This window comes from Anabrus simplex, chromosome 2, assembly GCF_040414725.1.
Source record: "Anabrus simplex isolate iqAnaSimp1 chromosome 2, ASM4041472v1, whole genome shotgun sequence".
Lineage (NCBI taxonomy): Eukaryota > Metazoa > Arthropoda > Insecta > Orthoptera > Tettigoniidae > Anabrus > Anabrus simplex.
The window spans coordinates 858,667,808-858,688,006 of NC_090266.1; the positions used below are offsets into that span (position 1 = coordinate 858,667,808).

A 20,199-nucleotide genomic window follows, 5' to 3' on the forward strand; every position below is an offset into this window, starting at 1 on the left:
TTGTAACTACAGTACAGTGTGTAGGGTAAATATCTCCTCCCTTTCTCAATTTGCTGTCACTGTGTAAATAATATATAATAGTACAGGTTATTTTAATTAAAGTAAAGATCTCTGGAAAAGGTGTGGTTTCTACCAAATCCTCAATTTAAGGTAAACCCCCACTTAAGGTTAAAAATATCAGGTCCCTATAAAAACGTTTAATGAGGGTTCTACTGTAATTGTAATTATAACTATAGGAATGAAGCAGTGAACACAGGGTTTGTGGAGAATAAAGGTGGTTTACTTTTTACAAGTTGTTTTAAGTCACACCGACACAGAATAAAGGAGTTATACTGACTAACCCAGAAGAGATAATGAACAGATGGAAAGAATATTTCAGTGAACTGCTGAATGTGAGAAGGTATCCAGGCAGCAGGTAGAGGAGAAGTAACAGAAAAGGAATCATATATTACAATGAGAGAGGTGGAATGGACAGTTAACAAGATGAAGATGGGAAAAGCTATGGAAATGGTTAAAGTAGCCATACAAATGATCAAGGCTGCAGGACCAGTAGGACTCCAGTGGACTTACAGAATACTCAAGTGTGTATGGAAGGAGGAAAAAGTGCCCAAGGAATGGGAAAAGAGGGTTATAATACCAATATTCAAGAAAGGAGATAAAAAGATGTGCAGTAACTACTGAGAAATCACCATCGTCTCCCACGTTGCCAAGATAATGGAAAGGATATTGGAAAAGGGAATTAGAGAATAGGTGGAAAATCAGGTATCAGAGGAACAATTTGGATTTGGAAGTTGAATGTCAACAGTGGAACCCATTTTCATTCTGGGAGAGATCATGAAAAGGGCTGGATATATGAGAGGGATATAGGCCTAGTAATGACTTTTACAGACTTAGAAAAGACATTTGACGGCATCCCCAGAACAAACTTTTGGAAAAGTCTGGCATATAAGGGCACTGGCAAGGAATTAATAACAATGACACAAGCAATATATTATAACTGTTGCAGCTGTGTGTGAAGACAACAGTGGGTAGATCAGAATGGTCTGGAATTGACAAAGGGCTAACAAGGGAGTGTGCTTTCATATTTACTATTCATAATGGTGATGGATGACATCGTAAAGGCAGCAAGGGAAGATTATAAAGGGGAAAGAATGAGTGTAATGATGTTTGCAGATGATGATGTGATCTGGGAGAAGATGAGGTGTATGTATAACAACAACAAAACCTGAATCTACTGAATAGAAGGATTGAACAATGGGGATACAGGATCAACAGGGAGAAGAGCAAAACAATGGTGACAAGTACAGGAAGTAAGAAAAGAAAAGGAGCCAACAAAACTGGAGACAAGGAACTGGAAATAGTAGAACACTCCAAATACTTGGGAAGTCAACTGACATAAAATGGAAGACTGAATATGGAAGTTAGCAGGAGGATACAATTGGAGAGTGTCTTTTACCACCAGGTATGGAAATGAATATGGAGTAAAGATGTACCAATAAAGGCTAAAGAAGTAATGTGAAGGGATATTACTTACCTATGATGACATATGCAACGGAAACCTGGACAAAGACAGATTGAGAGTAGAGTACAGGCAGATGAAACAAAATTACTGAGGAATATGGTACAGAAGACAAGGAGGGATAGAGTGAGAAATGAAGACATTCGAAAAGAGTTAAATTTGTCAAAACTAAATGGCAAACTGGAACAGATCAGACAGATGGTTTGGAAATGCCAAGCAGATAAAAGAGGAAAAACTGCAAAGACAAGCACTGGAAAGACAGATGACAGGAAAGAAAGGACAAAGAAGACCAAGATTAAGATGGATGGACTCAATGAAGAACAGCACAGAACAACGGAACAATGTTGGCTTGTGGTTGAAGATCAGAATCATAAAATTGAAGAGTTAGATCATAACAATATGATGTGTGGTATTTGACTATTTTGTATTTGATTAAAGTGAAACAACATGATTAAATATCTACTGGGGACATCTTGATATAGTTCACTGGAGTACACGAAATGTGCTGGAGTTGTTTTTAATGCGGATCAAGTCAAAAAAAGGATCTGATAGAGACAAACAATGTGCTGGAATTGTTTTCAATGAAAAAAAGTATATAAAAGAGACAAACGGAAAACAAAAATTAGCTGCATTTTAAAAAAGAATGAAAATTTGTGATATAATATTTACATGAGACTCATCCCATGATTGCAGAGTCCAATGTATGTTGTTGAATCTGTGACATAAACCACAATAACATGTGAATGAACAGATGTAGTTGAAATGGGTCGGAGGGGGTGAGGCGTGGTTTCTACTATGGCGGAGCTGAGAGGTGCGGGATGGTGGGAGCTTGCTCTGTTTTATTTTATTGTGTTGACATGTTCTGATTACCATGCAGTAAAGCTTCTGTCAGTTTGGCCCACATATGTGGCCTCACAATTACTGCATTTGACTTTATAGACCCCTGATTTACAAAATATTATTTTGATTGATAGAAAGGATATTATGAAAGATAGAGGCATTGTCATTATTGGTTTTGTAAGCTATGTTTTGTTCATGCTTCCTAAAAATATTAGAGACTGGTGAATGTTTTCGTTACTGAACCTCCCACCAACCTGCATTCCTCAGCTCTGGACCATTTATACCAGTATTAACCACGAATCAACATATCCCTCGTTTCTTTCACCTACTTCTGTTCAATGACATGTTCTTGTGGTTTCTGTCATGGAATCAACACCACACTGGACTCTGAAATCACGGGGTAGGTCTCATATAAACATTATTTCACATACTTTTTCTTTAACCCAAGAAGTGCCAAGGATCACTAAAAGTGGCTCACTGCGTCTTCCTGTGGTGTCAGGATCGCTTATTGAGATCCTCGGTAACAGTGTGGTTTTTTTTACTGTTATGCCATCTGTTGGTGAAACATTCGTACTACTCAAACTTGAATGTCTCTAGTTCACACTTATCACCACTATTGGTGCTTTTGTTAGTATTTGTTAGAGCTGCATGTCTATAAAAGTCTTGTATCTTGTTGTTGTTATGTGAGTGTAGTAAACAAACATGGCAGCGTCAAGATCAAAAACATTGGTAAGTGAATCAGATATTTTACAAGCTTTTGATGAGGGTAGTAACTTTAGTGATTTTGAAGATGGTGAAATTGATAGTGAAAATGATTCTGAGGACACCGAAAATAAAGGTGAGGGGGGAGGAAGTGTGGATAATTTATCAGATGACGATACACCATTGCAGACCTGACTTGATCATGCACATGTAAGTAGGCCTGTAGGTTTCAAAAGGTGACTTATCATGAAATTCCAAGGAATTCTGTAAATTTTGTTGCTAGAGCAAAAGACCTACAGGCTCGAGTCCCTTGTAATGCTAATGTAATGGAATATTTCAGTCTTTTTTTCCCTTATGAGTTGTGGGATTTAATTGTTACTGAAACAAACAGATATGGACAAAAGCTGTTTGATGGGAAGTTAGAGTATTTTCAGTCACATCCTCACAGTAGAATTAGGAAATTCAAACTTGTTACTGTTGAAAGACTAGACATCTGGTTTGCTGTGTTACTAAATATGGGCCTCAATCCTAGAAAGGATGAGAAACGTCATTGGGACACGCCCTTCCCAGCACCAACCTTTGTTTTCAAGATCTATGTCAAGGAATGAATTTCAATTGATAAATCGGATACTGCATGCTAATAATAATGACACAGCCATTCTAAGAGACAATCCAGGGTATGATCCACGGCATAAATCGCATCCTGTACTGGATCAGTTCAATGCCTTGTGGAAGAGACTTTACGTGCCAATGCAGGAAGTATCATTAGATGAATCACTTGAGGCAATGAAGAATAGAGCCCCTTTTATTCAATTCATTCCTAACAAAAGACTGCAAGGTATGGAATAAAGAAGTTTTAGATCTGTGAAAGTCGAATCGGTTATGTCATGCACAGTGAATTGTACAGTGGGAAGTATTTCTTTGCAACTGGGGATCCTAATGGTATGAATCACAAAGTGGTAACCCATATTGTAGAGCAGTGTGGTCTCCATAATAAAGGCTATCACTTATACACAGATAACTTTTATACAAAAGTACCCCTAGCTGAAAAGCTACTGCATGTCAAGGTGGCTCTAACAGGGACTGGCCGTGCCAACTCTGCAAGAGTTGCCATCCCTGAACTTGTGAAACCTAAAATGCAACCTGGAGAGTCCATATTCTACAGGAAAGGAGACATACTGTACTTGTCTGTGGTTTCAAAGAAAAGAAAACAAGAAAACCTGTTTACAGCCTCAGTACTGGTTTTCATGCAGATACTGCATTACTAAAACAGAAAAATGGTAATGAAGTATACAAACCCCTCCACATTCTCAGCTAAAAGTACATGGGAGGAGTAGATGTAAAGGAACAGAAGGTATATTATGTTTGTTCAAACCATGGAACCAGAAGGTATAGAACAAAAATATTCCAAAATTTTATGGACATGTCTTTGCCGAATTCATACATTGTTTATTGTAGCAACACCGACAGCAAGAAGATACTTGAGCATAGGGACTACATAATTGAAATTATTGAAAACCTATGTGTTCCTACAGCTACTACTACTTTGCCACTTACACCTTCACAAAACACCCCTCCAGATTCCAAGCATTATTCTTCTAGATTGCCTAGCACACAACTGAGGAAGTGCGGTGTATGTGCGAAGACAGCAGAAAAGCAGAAGGCGATCCAGACATTGGTGTCCAGGATGTAAAGTGGGAGTCCATGAAACATGCTGGGATCAATTAGAGCACTTCTTCAGACCAAAGGAAGAAAGCCCAGGAAGAGGAAGTGGAATCAGAATAAGAAGAAACTGCAAGAAAAAACAGTGAGTGTTTTATTTTTGTTCTATTGTGACATAAAGTGTTCTAGGAGTGCTAATTATGTACACATTTCCTTGAAACATTCAGTGTTATTTCAGCACTGTATAAGGAACATTTTGTATATTTCACTTTTTTCTTATGATAACATTTTTTTGTGCAATTTGACTTTGAGTTTTCAAGATATCGAAAATTAAAACCAACAAAATTTTTGATTTCATTTCTCATATGTCTTTTTATTGTGAAACAACTCTTTCTGATCAAAATGGTGCATGTATTGTGTGATTTCTGATATTTGCCAATTTTATAAAATATTCTCTAAACCACTACATTTTCAGCATTAACATCTGGCACTACAGAATATAGCATTGGCACTTGTAGGGTTAAACATGGCTAATTTTCGTTTTCCATTTATCCCTTTCAGACACTTTCCTTAACTTGATTTGAACTGAAAACAAGTGTTGCCTTTCAGTTAACATCTGAATGATGAGTATGTTATTGATACCCGGATTTTTAAAGATGACAACAGCAAAATTCATCAGACAGGAAACACATGTGACTGGTTTTATGAACACTCCCCCACCCCATTACACCTCAATTGGCCTGCAAAATCACCTGACTTGAACCCCATTGAAAATCTGAGGGACATGTTGGAAAAGTGGAGATTTAGAACTGATTGTTATATGTAGGTTGGTCAAGATTGTTGTGAATGAAAATATAAATTTCATTTATATTCCACTTGTGGTTGACAACACATTCCAAGATTAGTTACGTCAAGAAAATGAAATGATATAGGTGGGTCAAATGAACCCCAGTATGAATATCCTCTTTACCCAAGACTTGTTAGAGGAAGAAGGTCCATTTTAGTTTTGGATATATTTTTAAGTTGGAATAGGACCGACAAGTTTTAATTGTGTTAAAACACCATTAATTTATGTTACTCACAGTTATGTTTTGTTCACATTTTTTAAATTATTATCTTGGCATGTTAGTCTTAAAAGATTATTAATGTTCATGTATTATATTATATTATATATGGTTAAAAAGGTCCCAAATCTTGACCTAAAGGTTGTCTTCAGGCTGAAGATGCCCAAATAATGGGTGAAACATGTACCTGATTAGTCTACATAAATTCATGTAGATTCAAACCACATTAAACGTGGAAAGTATTGAATAGATGGTTTTATTAAATTATCTTTGAGATTTTATGCCTATGATAGGCGAAAAAATCAACACCTGAATCACACTACTGTGATGCCACGTTACTGAGATAGCAGCTTACATACCTTGGTTTTGCACTGAATACTGTTTTGTTTTCCTGGAATTTTCTACCCCGAACTCCGAATTCTCACTGTTCACACGTCTGCGGCCAAAATAATTGAGAAAAGAAGGGAGTTGGAGAGCAGCATGCTTACACACTTCAAATTGTAATTTAGTGTAGGACTGTGCTGTGAAGTGTTGCTGTCATGCCACCTGTTATAATGGCGTGTGGCCTCCAAAGAGGCCAAGTGCAGGTCTTTCAAGTTGACACCGTATAGGAGACCTACGCGTCTATGAGAATGGGGCCCTACCTGTGATGAATTCTAATGCTGAAATGAAACATAATGGCGTATGGCTTTTAGTGCCGGGAGTGTCCGAGGACAAGTTCCGCTTGCCAGATGCAGGTCTTTTGATTTGACGCCCATAGGCAACCCGTGAGTCTTGATGAGGATGAAATGATGATGAAGACGACACATACACCCAACCCCAGTGCCAGGGAAATTAACCAATTATGGTTAAAATTCCCAACCCTGCTGGAAATCGAACCTGGGACCCCTGTGACCAAAGGCTAGCACACTAACCATTTAGCCATGGAGCCGAAAAAAAAAATTAAATTCTAATGCTGAAGTGCATTATTTGAACATTGTAAATGCACCTTGTTGGATACATTTTGGAAATAGTTTTTTCCATGGCATTTGAAAAGTTTTAAACTGTGAATCAAGGTGATTGCATGGATTAATGGGTGTTCTACAACAGACGTCATCAAGTAGTTGCTCTAGGGAGCTGGTGTTACTTGCTCCGCTCGGGACGGCTGTTTGTCACATGACAAGAGAGCAGCGGACAGGCGGGTTGCATACCGTGGCTGTACTGAACTTGCCACTCGGAAATGTTACCATATGAACAACAGCTATAATAATAATAATAATAATAATAATAATAATAATAATAATAATAATAATAATAATAATAATAATTTGGAGCATGGATCATGTGAGACAAACAGGACACAGATTACAGAGTATAACAGGAAAAGAAAATTATTCATTGACAAAGGAAATATACAGCAGTGTGCAATATTTCCTGAATAAATACGTTTTCACGATTAATCGAAGCTTTGGATCACGTACATTTACCGAAAGAAAATACAATTTAAGTGGTTTGTACACATTTTTTGCACTCTCATTAACATACATTTCAGTATTTGTATGGCATTTATGACTATGACAACAAATTAAACACGCGAACTGAAACATATCACTGGTGTACTCCTCTTTCACGGGACCTTTGGGCTCGTTTAGATAGTATTGTATCAATGTTTGGTACTATCGTTTGCGTATTCTCAAATAGCAAAACACATTTCAAGTTTTCATCGGTGAGCCTACTTCTGTGCCTAGATTTACAAAACTTCATTAATAATAACATCTGTTGACATAAATAAGTTGATCCAAATATACTTACAATATGAGCATTAAATGTGTACAATCTAGGAAATCTCTCCCGTGGAAAATGGACATAAAATTCCGTCAAACTGTTTGTGTTTGCAAACCTATCTTTCATTTGAGTATCGCACTGTAAGTCAATCAGTTCTAGCTGTAGTTCTGGTCTAACAGTTTGTACATCCACTGAGAAGGGCGTAGCGAGCACCTGCAGATCCGTTTCTTAATACCTGAATACCGTGAAACCTTCTCTCAAAATTGTCATAAGTGACCTTAAAAACCTCTTTACATTCTTCTAATGTTTTTTAATGTGATTCAATATTTTACTATATATTAACATTTTGCTGTGTAATTTTCTTGAAATATTAAATACTCTTCTTCCCAGGAAGGTTTGAAACTTGTTGGCGTCGAAGGCCTACGCTGTGCTGAACTCTCTTCCATAGTAAATGCCACATTTACCGACTAGATTTGAACATGGTGTGGTGTGAGGATAAAGGTGGAAATGCATTACTGTCACCTCACATGAGTTCACGCGTATCGTGCCTCAATCAAACCTGGCCTTTGCGCCACTGGCCTTCAGTACATAATACGTCATGCACTTCCCCTACTTCTTCCCCTTCTTGCTCACTAAGCTGTCCTCGTTCCTCGAGAGCAGGGAGCAAACTGGTTCCAAAGGCATTTCACTCTCGATTGATGATGCCTGTTCTAGAATACTTTGTTACGCAGGAAGTGTTTACATTTCTGAAGTACAAGAGAAGTGCCATGATGGGAAATCGTACAAGGATAGAGTGACTGTACTGTGCTGTCATGCAGAAGGAAGCGAGGGACTTTCTCCCCTCGTCATAGGAAAGTTCGGTTAGCCACGATGTTTCAAGGGCACTGCGTGCTTTCTGTGTAAGTACAGGGCATCTAAAATGCATACAGTGCAGTAATTCAATGAATAAAGCACTTGCACATGGGAGCAAGCCTAGATTTTTCCTCGTCTTTAAATGATGCTTGTTTTTTTTCTTTCTTTCTTTCGTTGCGAGGTTATGTTTGTCAGTGAGTTATCCAAGTGCATTATTTTAATACTTTAAATGCACCTTCTTGGATGCATTTTGGAAAAAGTTTTTTTTTTTTTTCATATCATTTGAAAGGTTTAAACTGGTTTCAACTGTGAATCAAGGTTAACTGGCCTTAGAATATTTTGTAACGCGGCAAGGATTGGCACTTCTGAATTACGAATTGGCGGTTAATTCAAAATCACGTAATTTGAAGTCCGATTTTTGAGTCCCAACAACTTCGAATTAACAAGTTTTTACTGTAATTTGACATGCCTAGGAAAACTACTGTTTGTGAGAAGGGAACGGCAAGTGTTCTAATTAAAACTACCGGCAACGAAAAGTTACGTTGTACGGTGATGTTGGCCATTACGGCTAACAGCCATAAATAATTACAATACAATTTGATTTACATCGCACCGACACAGATAGGTCTTATGATGACGATATGATAGGAAAGGGCTAGAAGTGGGAAGGAAGCGACCATGGCATTAAGTAAGATACAGCCAGGTGTGAAACTGGGAAACCACAGAAAACCATCTTCAGGTCTGCCGACATTGGGGTTCGAACATACTATCTCCCAAATGCAAGTTGATAGCAACGTGAAACCAAACCACGCAGCCACTTGCTCTGTGTGGCCATAAACTACCTCCGTACGTTATAGTTAAATGCAAAACATTACCAAAGAAATCACATCCTGACTGGTATCCACAAGACGAAAGTGAAACTAGCCACTCTGCTTGTGATTCTGAGTAAATGTTCATAAACAGTGTTTTTAATGACACGATTATAATGCATTTTTTCCCCAAGATTTTAAAAATGTAAACAATCTAGTCCCTCTGCAAGTGAAAGGCCTGCAATTTTGGTAAATTACAAATGTATAAACTAATGAATAGCGTCCGTGTACAGTTTCAATCTTTCTTTGTTCTTTGTACATTTGTTAAAATCTTTTGAGAGTATCCGGTAAAATATTTTGTGAGACAAGTTCAACATCACAGGCAACATTACTCATTGCATACAGTATACATTACCATGTTACTGATTACTTCTGTGTTTTACTGACAATGCCATTTCAGTAACATGTAACAATCATAAATGAGTGACACACAGTCATCTCAGCAAAAGTCCGGCTCCATGGCTAAATGGTTAGCGTGCTGGCCTTTGGTCACAGGGGTCCCGGGTTCGATTCCTGGCAGGGTCGTGAATTTTAACCATTATTGGTTAATTTTGAAGGCACAGGGGCTGGGTGTACGTGTCGTCTTCATCATCATTTCATCCTTATTACGACGTGCAGGTCGCCTACGGGAGTCAAGTCAAAAGACCTGCACCTGGCGAGCCGAACATGTCCTCGGACACTCCCGGCCCTAAAAAAGCCATACGCCATTTCATTTCATCTCAGCAAAGGGTGCAATCAAGCTCACAGTGGCCCATACGACAATGCACAAGAAAGCGAAATATGAATCTCAGACCTGGCACACAAACAAGCTGACACAGGAATACAGAATGCATATCTCTTACTAGTTCCTCAGGCTGACTACAAATTTTACGTCACATTTGTGGTTTAGAATAATAAATCTATGATTGAAGTTAATTACACATGCCTTTTGTCATGACGATGTGCAAGCAAGCTGGTCGAAACGTGCCGTCCTTCGTGCATGTTCCCTGAGCAACTTATTAAGTTTAAACTGTTATATCAGCATTTATTAAAGTTATACTGTTTTAAAGGCACACAGTAACAAGATCGACTGAACACAACAGACTGGATATTATAAAATCTCATTTAACATTTCCACAGCACGTGATGTAAAAAGCGACATCATCACTGTCTGCTCCCAATCTGTCATACGTAGCGGTAGAACATTAAATTTCATTACGGCCTTCAGTGAAGTTTTACTGAAATCATTGCTGATTTCTATGTTTACACATAATATTTATCATGCTTAATTTGACAGTGGATGTACCGGGCTCAGCCTGTTATGAATGTACTAGTCGAAAGCCCTAATGACAATTGCGTGGCATCTCTTTCTTATTACATACAGTAAATACCTCTCTAATAATAGTTTCAATGGCTACCACATGTCTCCAGGTCTTTTAAATATTTTTTCTGAAAATTTCCCACATAATAGCCGCACCCCCTATTTTGGGACCTTAAAAATGGCATAAAAAGTCCGGGTGATATGCAAGTAAATACATTATTCGGGCCAATATAGTACTTCCTACTGTTTTACTGGCTCAGCAATTGTAGAAATATACCAGACATGCACAAAATAATGACTATTACAGTGTTTTGCTTGCTCCTTTCTTTTTAAAAATAGAACAACTTTTTTTGCTAGTTGCTTTACGTCCCACCGACACAGATAGGTCTTATGGCGACGATGGGACAAGGAAGAGCTAGGAATGGGAAGGAAGCGGCCATGGCCTTAATTAAGGTACAGCCCCAGCATTTGCCTGGTGTGAAAATGGGAAACCACGGAAAACCATTTTCAGGGCTGTCGACAGTGGGGTTCAAACCTACCATCTCCCGAATACTGGATACTGGCCGCACTTAAGCGACTGCTGCTATCGAGCTCGGTAAAATAGAACTACAGTAGAAGTCCGTTATAGCGAGAATTCATAATGGCGAAAATTTTACTCGCTATAACAGATTGTCACTATATCCGATTTTTCGAAAAAGTCGGAGGAGGGGGGGACGACGACAACACACATGAAAATCGGTATGAAACAGCAATCAGTGTGTTCAAAACTTGCATTTTCGCAGATTTCTATACTGTGGCTTACCTGTTAGTTATTTTCTAATTCCTAGAAACCCAATTTCCTTCTAAAAAATTGGACTAGTATCACTCCAGTGGGGTCTGTGATAAACGTTTTCGGTTTACTCAAACAAACTGCGTCATCTATCCTAACCTTATATGCATAATGAAAACAGACTTCAAGTGCCAGTAAAGTAATGATAACCTTTTTGCTCTAAATTTACATGGGAATAATCTTTTCATATTTAACAACACATGAGAAAATACAGTGATATCTCGTTAGGGATTTCCTCATAAAAATTATTTCTCGCTTAGAACGCCGTAAACTCGAAGCACCGATTCACGTCGTATTAAAGCTATATAAAAATACCTCACTTATCGCGTCACAAATTTTCACTATAACAGCTTTGTACGATCACGCTTTCCCTAACCCTGAAAACGTTCTTTGTCATCTCTTGTGAAAGGAATGCGATTTCCAACACAGATTAGAGCCTTCGCCAATGGAGCCTGTTGGAGAAACTTGCGTGAAAACGGGTAATGGCCTTGAAATCCTGTTCATTACAAGGTAAATTACACCTTCGGGAAGCAAGCCGTTAGCCTCACGGAAGTTCAGCTTTGCTCTCCGGTTTTTGCTGATATTGCTGAATAACCCAGAAAGCCTCTTTGTGCTTGTATGTCGCATTTCATTCAGAAGTTAAAAATTTATTGTGTTGAGTTATACAGGGAAGGTTACCGAATATTTGTACGAACGGATTAGGATCATAATCGTGTGAAGTTGACTAGTGTGGTCATATTATTGTGTAGACCAGTTATGGATATGGAAAAGGTATATCGCTTACTAACGAAAACAAAATTAAAATCCAGAAGGGGTCAGGCATCGGCATCCTTGAACGGTGGCGCGTGTGCTGAAACTCGCACCTTCGAGTTTTGACACGGGTTGATCCAAGTGTTGTCGCATTTGAGATAATGTACAAAGTAATCCCCTCGCACATGGCCGAGTTTAACCTTTAAATAATTCATGATGGAAGTGTGTGATCAGAAGAAAATATTTAATAACCTACTCATCCGAAATGTAAGGCTTCAACTGACATTTGTTTTAGAAAGGGAGTGATCTGCAAATAATGCGCTGATGGACACCACTGCAAATGTTTTTATATTTGTTGTTTGGGGTTTTGCACACCTTTTAATACACTTTTGTTACCGGCATTTAATAAGCCCCAGCAGAAAAGATTTTCATATTCGTTCTCTCGTCTTTTTCACGCCTTTTAACACTCATCTTCAGAATTGGTAGATAACCTATATCTCTCACTGTACCCATATATACACAACGTAAAATACAGGCATCTCAGAAAAACAACATATCAGGTCTTTACATATCCCTGTTCTGTAGTTCTGATTCGTGTTTTCGATAGTACGTTTTCTCCCTTAACACATTATGTTCCCTTCTCCCCTGCGGAAATGTCCAAACAAGGTTTTATTGAATAAAATAACCTGAAACTGCACCATATTTTGAGGTGTATCACATTCTTACTTAATTTCAGTACATAACATTAAATTAAGTGACCATTTATTTCAGCTTCAATTTCTAAAGAGTTAACTACTGCTATCGGCAATGTTATTTACGCATTTAGTACGGAAACATATTCTCTTTAATTTTCAAATTGTGTTTAATTAGACTCAAACATCTCCATCGAGTTTGAATGTTGACGAGAAAGCTTGCTAGTGCATATTATAGCGCGAAACTATACCTAAGATGATCGTTCGCATTCAATATAATCGCTGGAGTGTATACATATCTATAATGGAAAAAGTAACGCACGCATAATCGCTTGTAATAACGGATGTATCAATGATAGGATTCTCGTTGTAACCGAATTATAATATACAGTTTAATACAGGAATTTTCAAGGGACAGAAAATATCTGTCGTAACGACGGAATTCTCGCTGTATGCCGTCCTCGCTATAGCGTACTTCTACTCTATCTTATTGCACTGATATTCATATAGCCACAACCAGAAGAGTATGACTGCAGCTGATTGGTTGTGACACAGACAGGCCACTGTACACCCAAGGCCCAGGTGCTACCAGTGCTGTCACTGACCATAACTTCCTAGCTACAGCAAAACAAAATCACAAACTACCAAGTTAACACTAGAACAGCCGAAAATCACACATTCCTACAACAGCGGTAAAGGGTCATTTTGACACTTCATAGAAAATGCTTGGAAACGTTCAAAATAGAACACAGAAAGAGATGTATTTACTTCTACTGTGTTTCCACAAATGTATTTAACACTCAAAGTGTATGGACCTTTTATATTACTCACGGACACATGAATAACCATAAACAACTGCACCATGTTTCGGTTTCACTAAGGAGTTTTCACAAAATTAACTAACTGAAAACCTTTTCTTAGTCAGTCGTCCACATTGCAACAATTATATATTTTCAGAAATACTTTAAGAAAATTAAGAGCGCCCTAAGCACATTTTGCACATACTTCTATTTTTTGTGCACATTTTCTGCACACTGCTTCGAGACACTTACTCCAGGCATTGCTAGATTTGTTGCCTGTACACAGACCAACTTGGCACTACTACTTTTTAGATGGACACAGTCCTACAGCCTACTCTGCTTGTTGTTGCCCTTGCTCGTCCCGCCTTGTTATTTCACTTGCCAGCTGGAGGATAAACTACCTACTTCCATTTTACCTTCCTACCCGTTACTTAGTTGTAAATGACCCAAGCACTGAAAGCTTGTAGGTCTAGGATATTGTAAAAGACATGCATTGGCCACCTCCTGCATGCAGCCTTGTTGGTACATTTATGAGATATTTGGTCGACCACATATACGCCATGTTTCGTGCCGTTGTAGAAAGTTACAGTTTCCGGCTTCTTCTTTCATTCGGTGCTCATTGTTACTTGAGCATGCCATGTGCTGAGAAGAAGGGTGTTCTTCTTCTTCCCTTGGTATGCTGTCAAGGTGCACTGTATATTTCCAGTCCGTCGCAAGGTGGTTGTAGAGTACAATTCAGACTTGGACTTCTTCACCTCAGTACGGATTTCCCAATGAATGGGGTTGATTGTTACCACCAAAGAAGTCTTTTCCACTCGGAGCTTCTTAGCAAGTTGGGAGAGATGCAAAGATGTGGTCAGCCGTCACATTTCTTTCTTGGTTTAGAAACGGCTCCACGTGGCAAAGTACAACGTACTCTCCCAGTGGCTGTTTATCAGGATGCCCGTCCACTTAACTAAGATATTGAAAGACATCGCAAATGTATTTTGAGTCCATATCTGCAGCAATCCAGAATTTGAGTCCATACTTGTCGAGCTTGTTTGTCATAAATTGGGTAAATCTGCACCTGGTTTTGCTGGGAAGTAACTGTTCATCGATTGTAATATTTTCTCTTGGGTTGTAACAGTGAAGGCAATTTTCCACAAATTTATCCCAGATTAATCCTACTAACAGGAACACTCATTACAGTAAGAGCTCAACAATACTAATAATCCAGACCGGGTACACACTGTTGCCTGACAACACGAACTGATGTGTTGTAATAAGAAATTGTACAGGTGTCAAAATGACCCCTACTGCTGTCCACAGTATGTCATATCAAAAATGTGTGAAAATGTAAATATTTTTCTGGGTGCGATACATCTCCATAAACAGGACGAAAAATGATGTAAAGTCAAGGTATTTGAAGAGAAATGATACAAGAATGTACACATTATTAAAGAAAAATTCAAGAACCGGGCGAGTTGGCCGTGCGCGTAGAGGTGTGCGGCTGTGAGCTTGCATCCGGGAGATCGTGGGTTCGAATCCCACTGTCGGCAGCCCTGAAGATGGTTTTCCGTGGTTTCCCATTTTCACACCAGGCAAATGCTGGGGCTGTACCTTAATTAAGGCCACGGCCGCTTCCTTCCAACTCCTAGGCCCTTCCTATCCCATCGTCGCCGTAAGACCTATCTGTGTCGGTGAGACGTAAAGCCCGTAGCAAAAAAAAAATTCAGGGTGAGTGTCATTTTGATCCCTTCCACTGTTCTAATTTTAACAATGATGGTCGCTTACAAAAATGAATCAATGAATATCTGTAGAATTTATAGTTCATGCAAGTGTTAAGATAAATCACTTCAGGTGGTCCTTACTCTTCCCTGGTGAGCAGCAATCTGAATGAAGTATATTATATGTTGCACGTCAGAGAGAAGTACTCTTGGCTAAAAGCAACAACATTACAACAATTCTAGGAGCTGGTAATTGTACTCCGTTTAAAGCAACAGTCCCCACTATGTGAAGATCTGATTACAGTATGATTACGAGTAACCGAAATTCCCTATGCCAACTGTGATTACATTTTTATGCCATTATAAATTTTATAACTATAATGCGTATTTTCCATGAGAGTAAACCCAAGTCTGATTCTCTATTATACTCTTGTGTGCAAACTTTTAACTTGCTTCTCAGGTGATGAGTAATAAGATAAGGATTTTTTAAAGTACACAAACCATAAAAAGAAATTAAATTAGTTAAATCTGTACCCTCACAGGAAATGATATATTCAAAGATGGGATATATATCAATACTACACACATTTACTTTAATTCACCATGTTTATGGAGCAGTTATACTCTAGCCATGTGAGAACAAATAAAAACAAGAAATACTGTAATTGTAATGCCAATGAATTATCCAAAGCCACAAATAATATAGAGAGTTAATCAGTGGATATGTATCATTTAGCAACATATTTGCAACTATGCACAGAAAGTATGACCTTGAAACAATTAGATAATGATTCCCTTTGCTTGAGATTATCTTTAAATCAGAAAGTTTCCAAACCAGGCTTCATCTAAATTGACCATTCCATTTATTTTCCAAGGTGAAAGTCCTGGCTTGGACTAAGTGATCATATATGATTTTGTAACTAAACCAAGATTATAAGATTATTACCAGATGCACTGTGTTTCTTCCACATATTTTCTAACAATACACCCAAAACAGCAGTTCATATGTGCTATGTCCATACTCTCTAAAAATTCTTAGCAGGAATGTCCACCAATGTTATATTTCATATTTTTTGGAAACCATGTATTATTCATCTGCATGAATATATATTAATCATTCATTAGATGGGGAAAAGTTAATCTTGAAATGCTTAGTAATAATCATCCAGGTTTCATCAAACCTGGCCCAATACATACTGGTGAACATATCAAATCCAAACTAGGTTTAGTAAGTACTCCTATTTGTAATGCTTTGGAAATACTTCCAGTAACTAAGTTACGGACTTTGTATTAATTGTTTATTTCACTAAGCCAATCCATTTCCTTCCTTCCTTTATCTTTTCCTTCTATTTAATTTACTTGTATACATAATGCACTTAATAAATGAAGCATTATTTTCATACAACAATTTTCTAGACCTGAATATTTCCCTTGGGATGCATGTACAAAATCACACGTCATACAATTCAAAAATAGCAAAATATTTTTTTAAAACTTTAAAATAATTGAACGTATTTACTCGGTGTATTAGACCCACCCTGGCTTTTCGAGACAAAGAAAATGAAAAAAATAAATCTTGCATACAAGACCCCCAACATAATACATCAGAGAAGAACAACGATTCCGCTTCGAAGCAAGTCCAAGTCTTATTACAGCTCTGATGGCATCGCACAAATTTGTAAATAGTTTTGTCTGTACGACCCACACAATGAAAACACGAGTCGAAGTGATGCAGTACATCTGCGTTTTGTAGTTAAGAGCTGTCCGCCTCTGTAACGCAGGCCTTCTGCAGCTCTGATGACGTTGCACAAATAGGTGAATAGTTTCGTGGTTTACCTGTGCACTGCAAGCATGCATCGTCATGCTATATGTCTGTGTTTTGTAGTTAATAATGTCTGCCATCACAATGGTTAGCACAATCAGTTGCTGTTCTCAGGAGACTGAGTTCGATTCCCAGTACCATACTGCCAGAGAATTACGAATGGCAGAAAGTTTGATATGCGCTAAAAATGGTACATGTAACTTCCCTCCACTGGGGGTGTGTCTAAAAAGATCTGCATCACCTTGGGATGAGGAAACGAGTTTACTTTGAGAAATATTCATGGTTGTTGCTATTACAGTAAAACATCGTTAATTCAAAGTCGTTGGGACTCAAAAATCAGATTTCGAATTACGTGATTTCAAATTAACTGCCAATTCGTAATTCAGAAGTGCCAACCATTGCCGCATTACAAAATATTCTAAGGCCCGTTGCTGCATGCAGTTAACCTTGATTCACAGTTTAAACTTTTCACATGCCATGAGGAAAAAAAAAAATTTTTCCACATTGCAATCAAGAAGGTGCATTTAGAGTATTCAAATAATGCACTTGGATAACTCGCTGACAAACATAACCTCTCGCAACGAAACAAAGAAAGAAAGAAAAAAAAGAAAGAAAGAAAGATAGAAAGAAAAAAAGCACGATTCAAAGACGAAGAGAAATCTATGCTGGCTCCCATGTGCAAGTGCTTTATTCATTGGATTACTGTCCTGTATGCATTCTAGATGTCCTGTACTTGCACAGAAAGTGCCCGATGCCCTTAAAACATCGTGGCTAATCAAACTTTTCTATGACAAGGGGAGAAAGACTCTGCTCCCTTCTGCATGACAACACAATACAGTCATTCTATCCTTGTACAATTTCCCGCCATGCCAATTCTCTCGTACTTCAGAAATATAAACACTTGCCACATCACAAAGTATTCTAAGACCCATTAATGCATGTAATCACCTTGATTTACAGTTTAAACTTTTCAAATGCCATGGAAAAAACTATTTCCAAAATGTATCCAACAATGTCCAAATAATGCACTTGGATAAACCACTGACAAACATAACCTCACGCAACGAAAGAAAAAATCACGCGATTCAAAGATGAGGATAAATTATGCTGGTTCCCCTGTGCAAACGCATTATTTTTTGGATTACTCTACCTTTTGCATTTTTGGATGCATTGTATTTGCTCGGAAAGTGCCTTACACCCTTAAAACATTGTCGCTTATCGAACGTTACTATGACGAGGGGAGGAATTCTCTCCCTTCCGTGTGCATTGCAACACAGTACAATGACCCCCCCCCCCTCAACCTTGTACAATTTTCCAGCTGGCGCTTTCTCCTTTAAAATCATAAGACCATTTGGATTGGCATTAAAAGAAAGCAATGCAGTTTCATTGGCAATGAAAATATTGTTCAGTGCCTACGAATTGATTACATGAGCCACGCTTTTTTGTCAACTGCCCGCATCGCCAGTGTTTGCGGATTCTGTTTCTCCGCAAACTGCCTGCTTGCGATGTTACGGCATTCCATAAAAAGGTTGAATACAAAAGAATTCCGATTTCACTCGAATTTAGCAATTATGAAGCACACTGTAGACACACCGAAGTGTGTGAAAGTGCAGAAACCTACCCCTGCACGTTCATGAAGACGTATTCTATAATGACGCGGATAAATTTTTAATTTAAATTACTCTGTAACACACTATTGTTTTAAAATGTAAAGGCAGGTTTGAATTAAAAGTCTGAATTTCGGAAACAGGGCCGACATTGTACTTAGAATTACGAATTATCCGTATTTCGAATTAAACAATTTAAATAACATGCAAAACCGGACATCATGTTTCCAAGAACGAGAGCTGCTTCGAATCAGATGGGATTTTGAATTAACCGATTTCAAATTATCGAGGTTCTACTGTAATATAGCAGGCGAGATCATTAACAAAGTGACCGTTTAATCTCTCGTAACTCAGGCCAATATAGGTATTTTTTGGAGAAGTAAGTTCAAATGTGATAAAAACTATCCAATTATAATGATTGTTTTACTTGCTAACTTACCTAACAAATGATAATAATAATAATAATAATAATAATAATAATAATAATAATTTTATGTCCCCACTTACTTTAAACAGAGATGCCAAACGAAACATACTAGGGTATATGTTAATTAAAGAAATGGAGACAACGAACGTATGAAATTAAACATTATAATAATAAAATGCATTACTGCCACACCTATAGATATCCATAAATGTGGCACACGTTCCACTTATTTATTTTCATTCTTTCCGATGTGGAACTTTTGGCACTATCTGGGCGATAGCATACTTAACCTAAACAATGCGGTCTTTCTTATCTCATTTCCAGCTGCTTAGGTAAATCCTGATGTGATTAATGTAGGGAACAAGCATGAAATATACTTAAAAATAAGGATCTGACTTTCAACAGTCACAGGTATCAAAAGAATGCTTTCAGTCTCTATGTATTACATTCGGAAGTACAACTCGTAACATACGTTAGTTATCAGCTGGTGGTTTGGCATGTTTCTACAGCACGGTTTTATTCAGAAGGAATGGCTTCTGCTACACATACACGAACTAGGAATATCAAACACCATCTACAGAAACCATTTGGGAATAGATTCACACTGTTTGGACTCTATAGCCAGGAATGAAACTATTTTTAAAAGGTTAAAAAAGACGGGACCTCAAATGCTCTCGATTACAGTGCATGGCTGACGCTGCTGACGAGATGGCAGTGAAGATGATGTCACATGGAATGACGAAACGCCGGTAGCAGGGAAGTTGGCAGCGCAAGACTATAATTCAAAAAAAGCAGTGATCAGGTTTATTGTGTGGTAAGCCTACTGCTAAACTGAAAAAGACAAATTGGCCATTAAGTAATTTTGTATCAATAATAATATAATACTATACCCTTATCCCTTTACTCTACAGGGTCAAGTATGAAGTGAGACGAATCTTCGCAGCGAGTTTTTACAACTGTATGCCCTTTCTGACGTCAACCTTATGAGAGGAAT

General features: G+C 38.0%; 1 protein-coding gene across 1 annotated transcript in view; it reads right to left on the reverse strand.

Annotated features, from left to right (window-relative positions):
* Vps13D (vacuolar protein sorting 13D) overlaps window positions 1-20,199 on the reverse strand; it is an 866,734-nt gene that overhangs the window by 789,402 nt on the left and 57,133 nt on the right. The gene's annotated exons all lie outside the window — the stretch shown is intronic.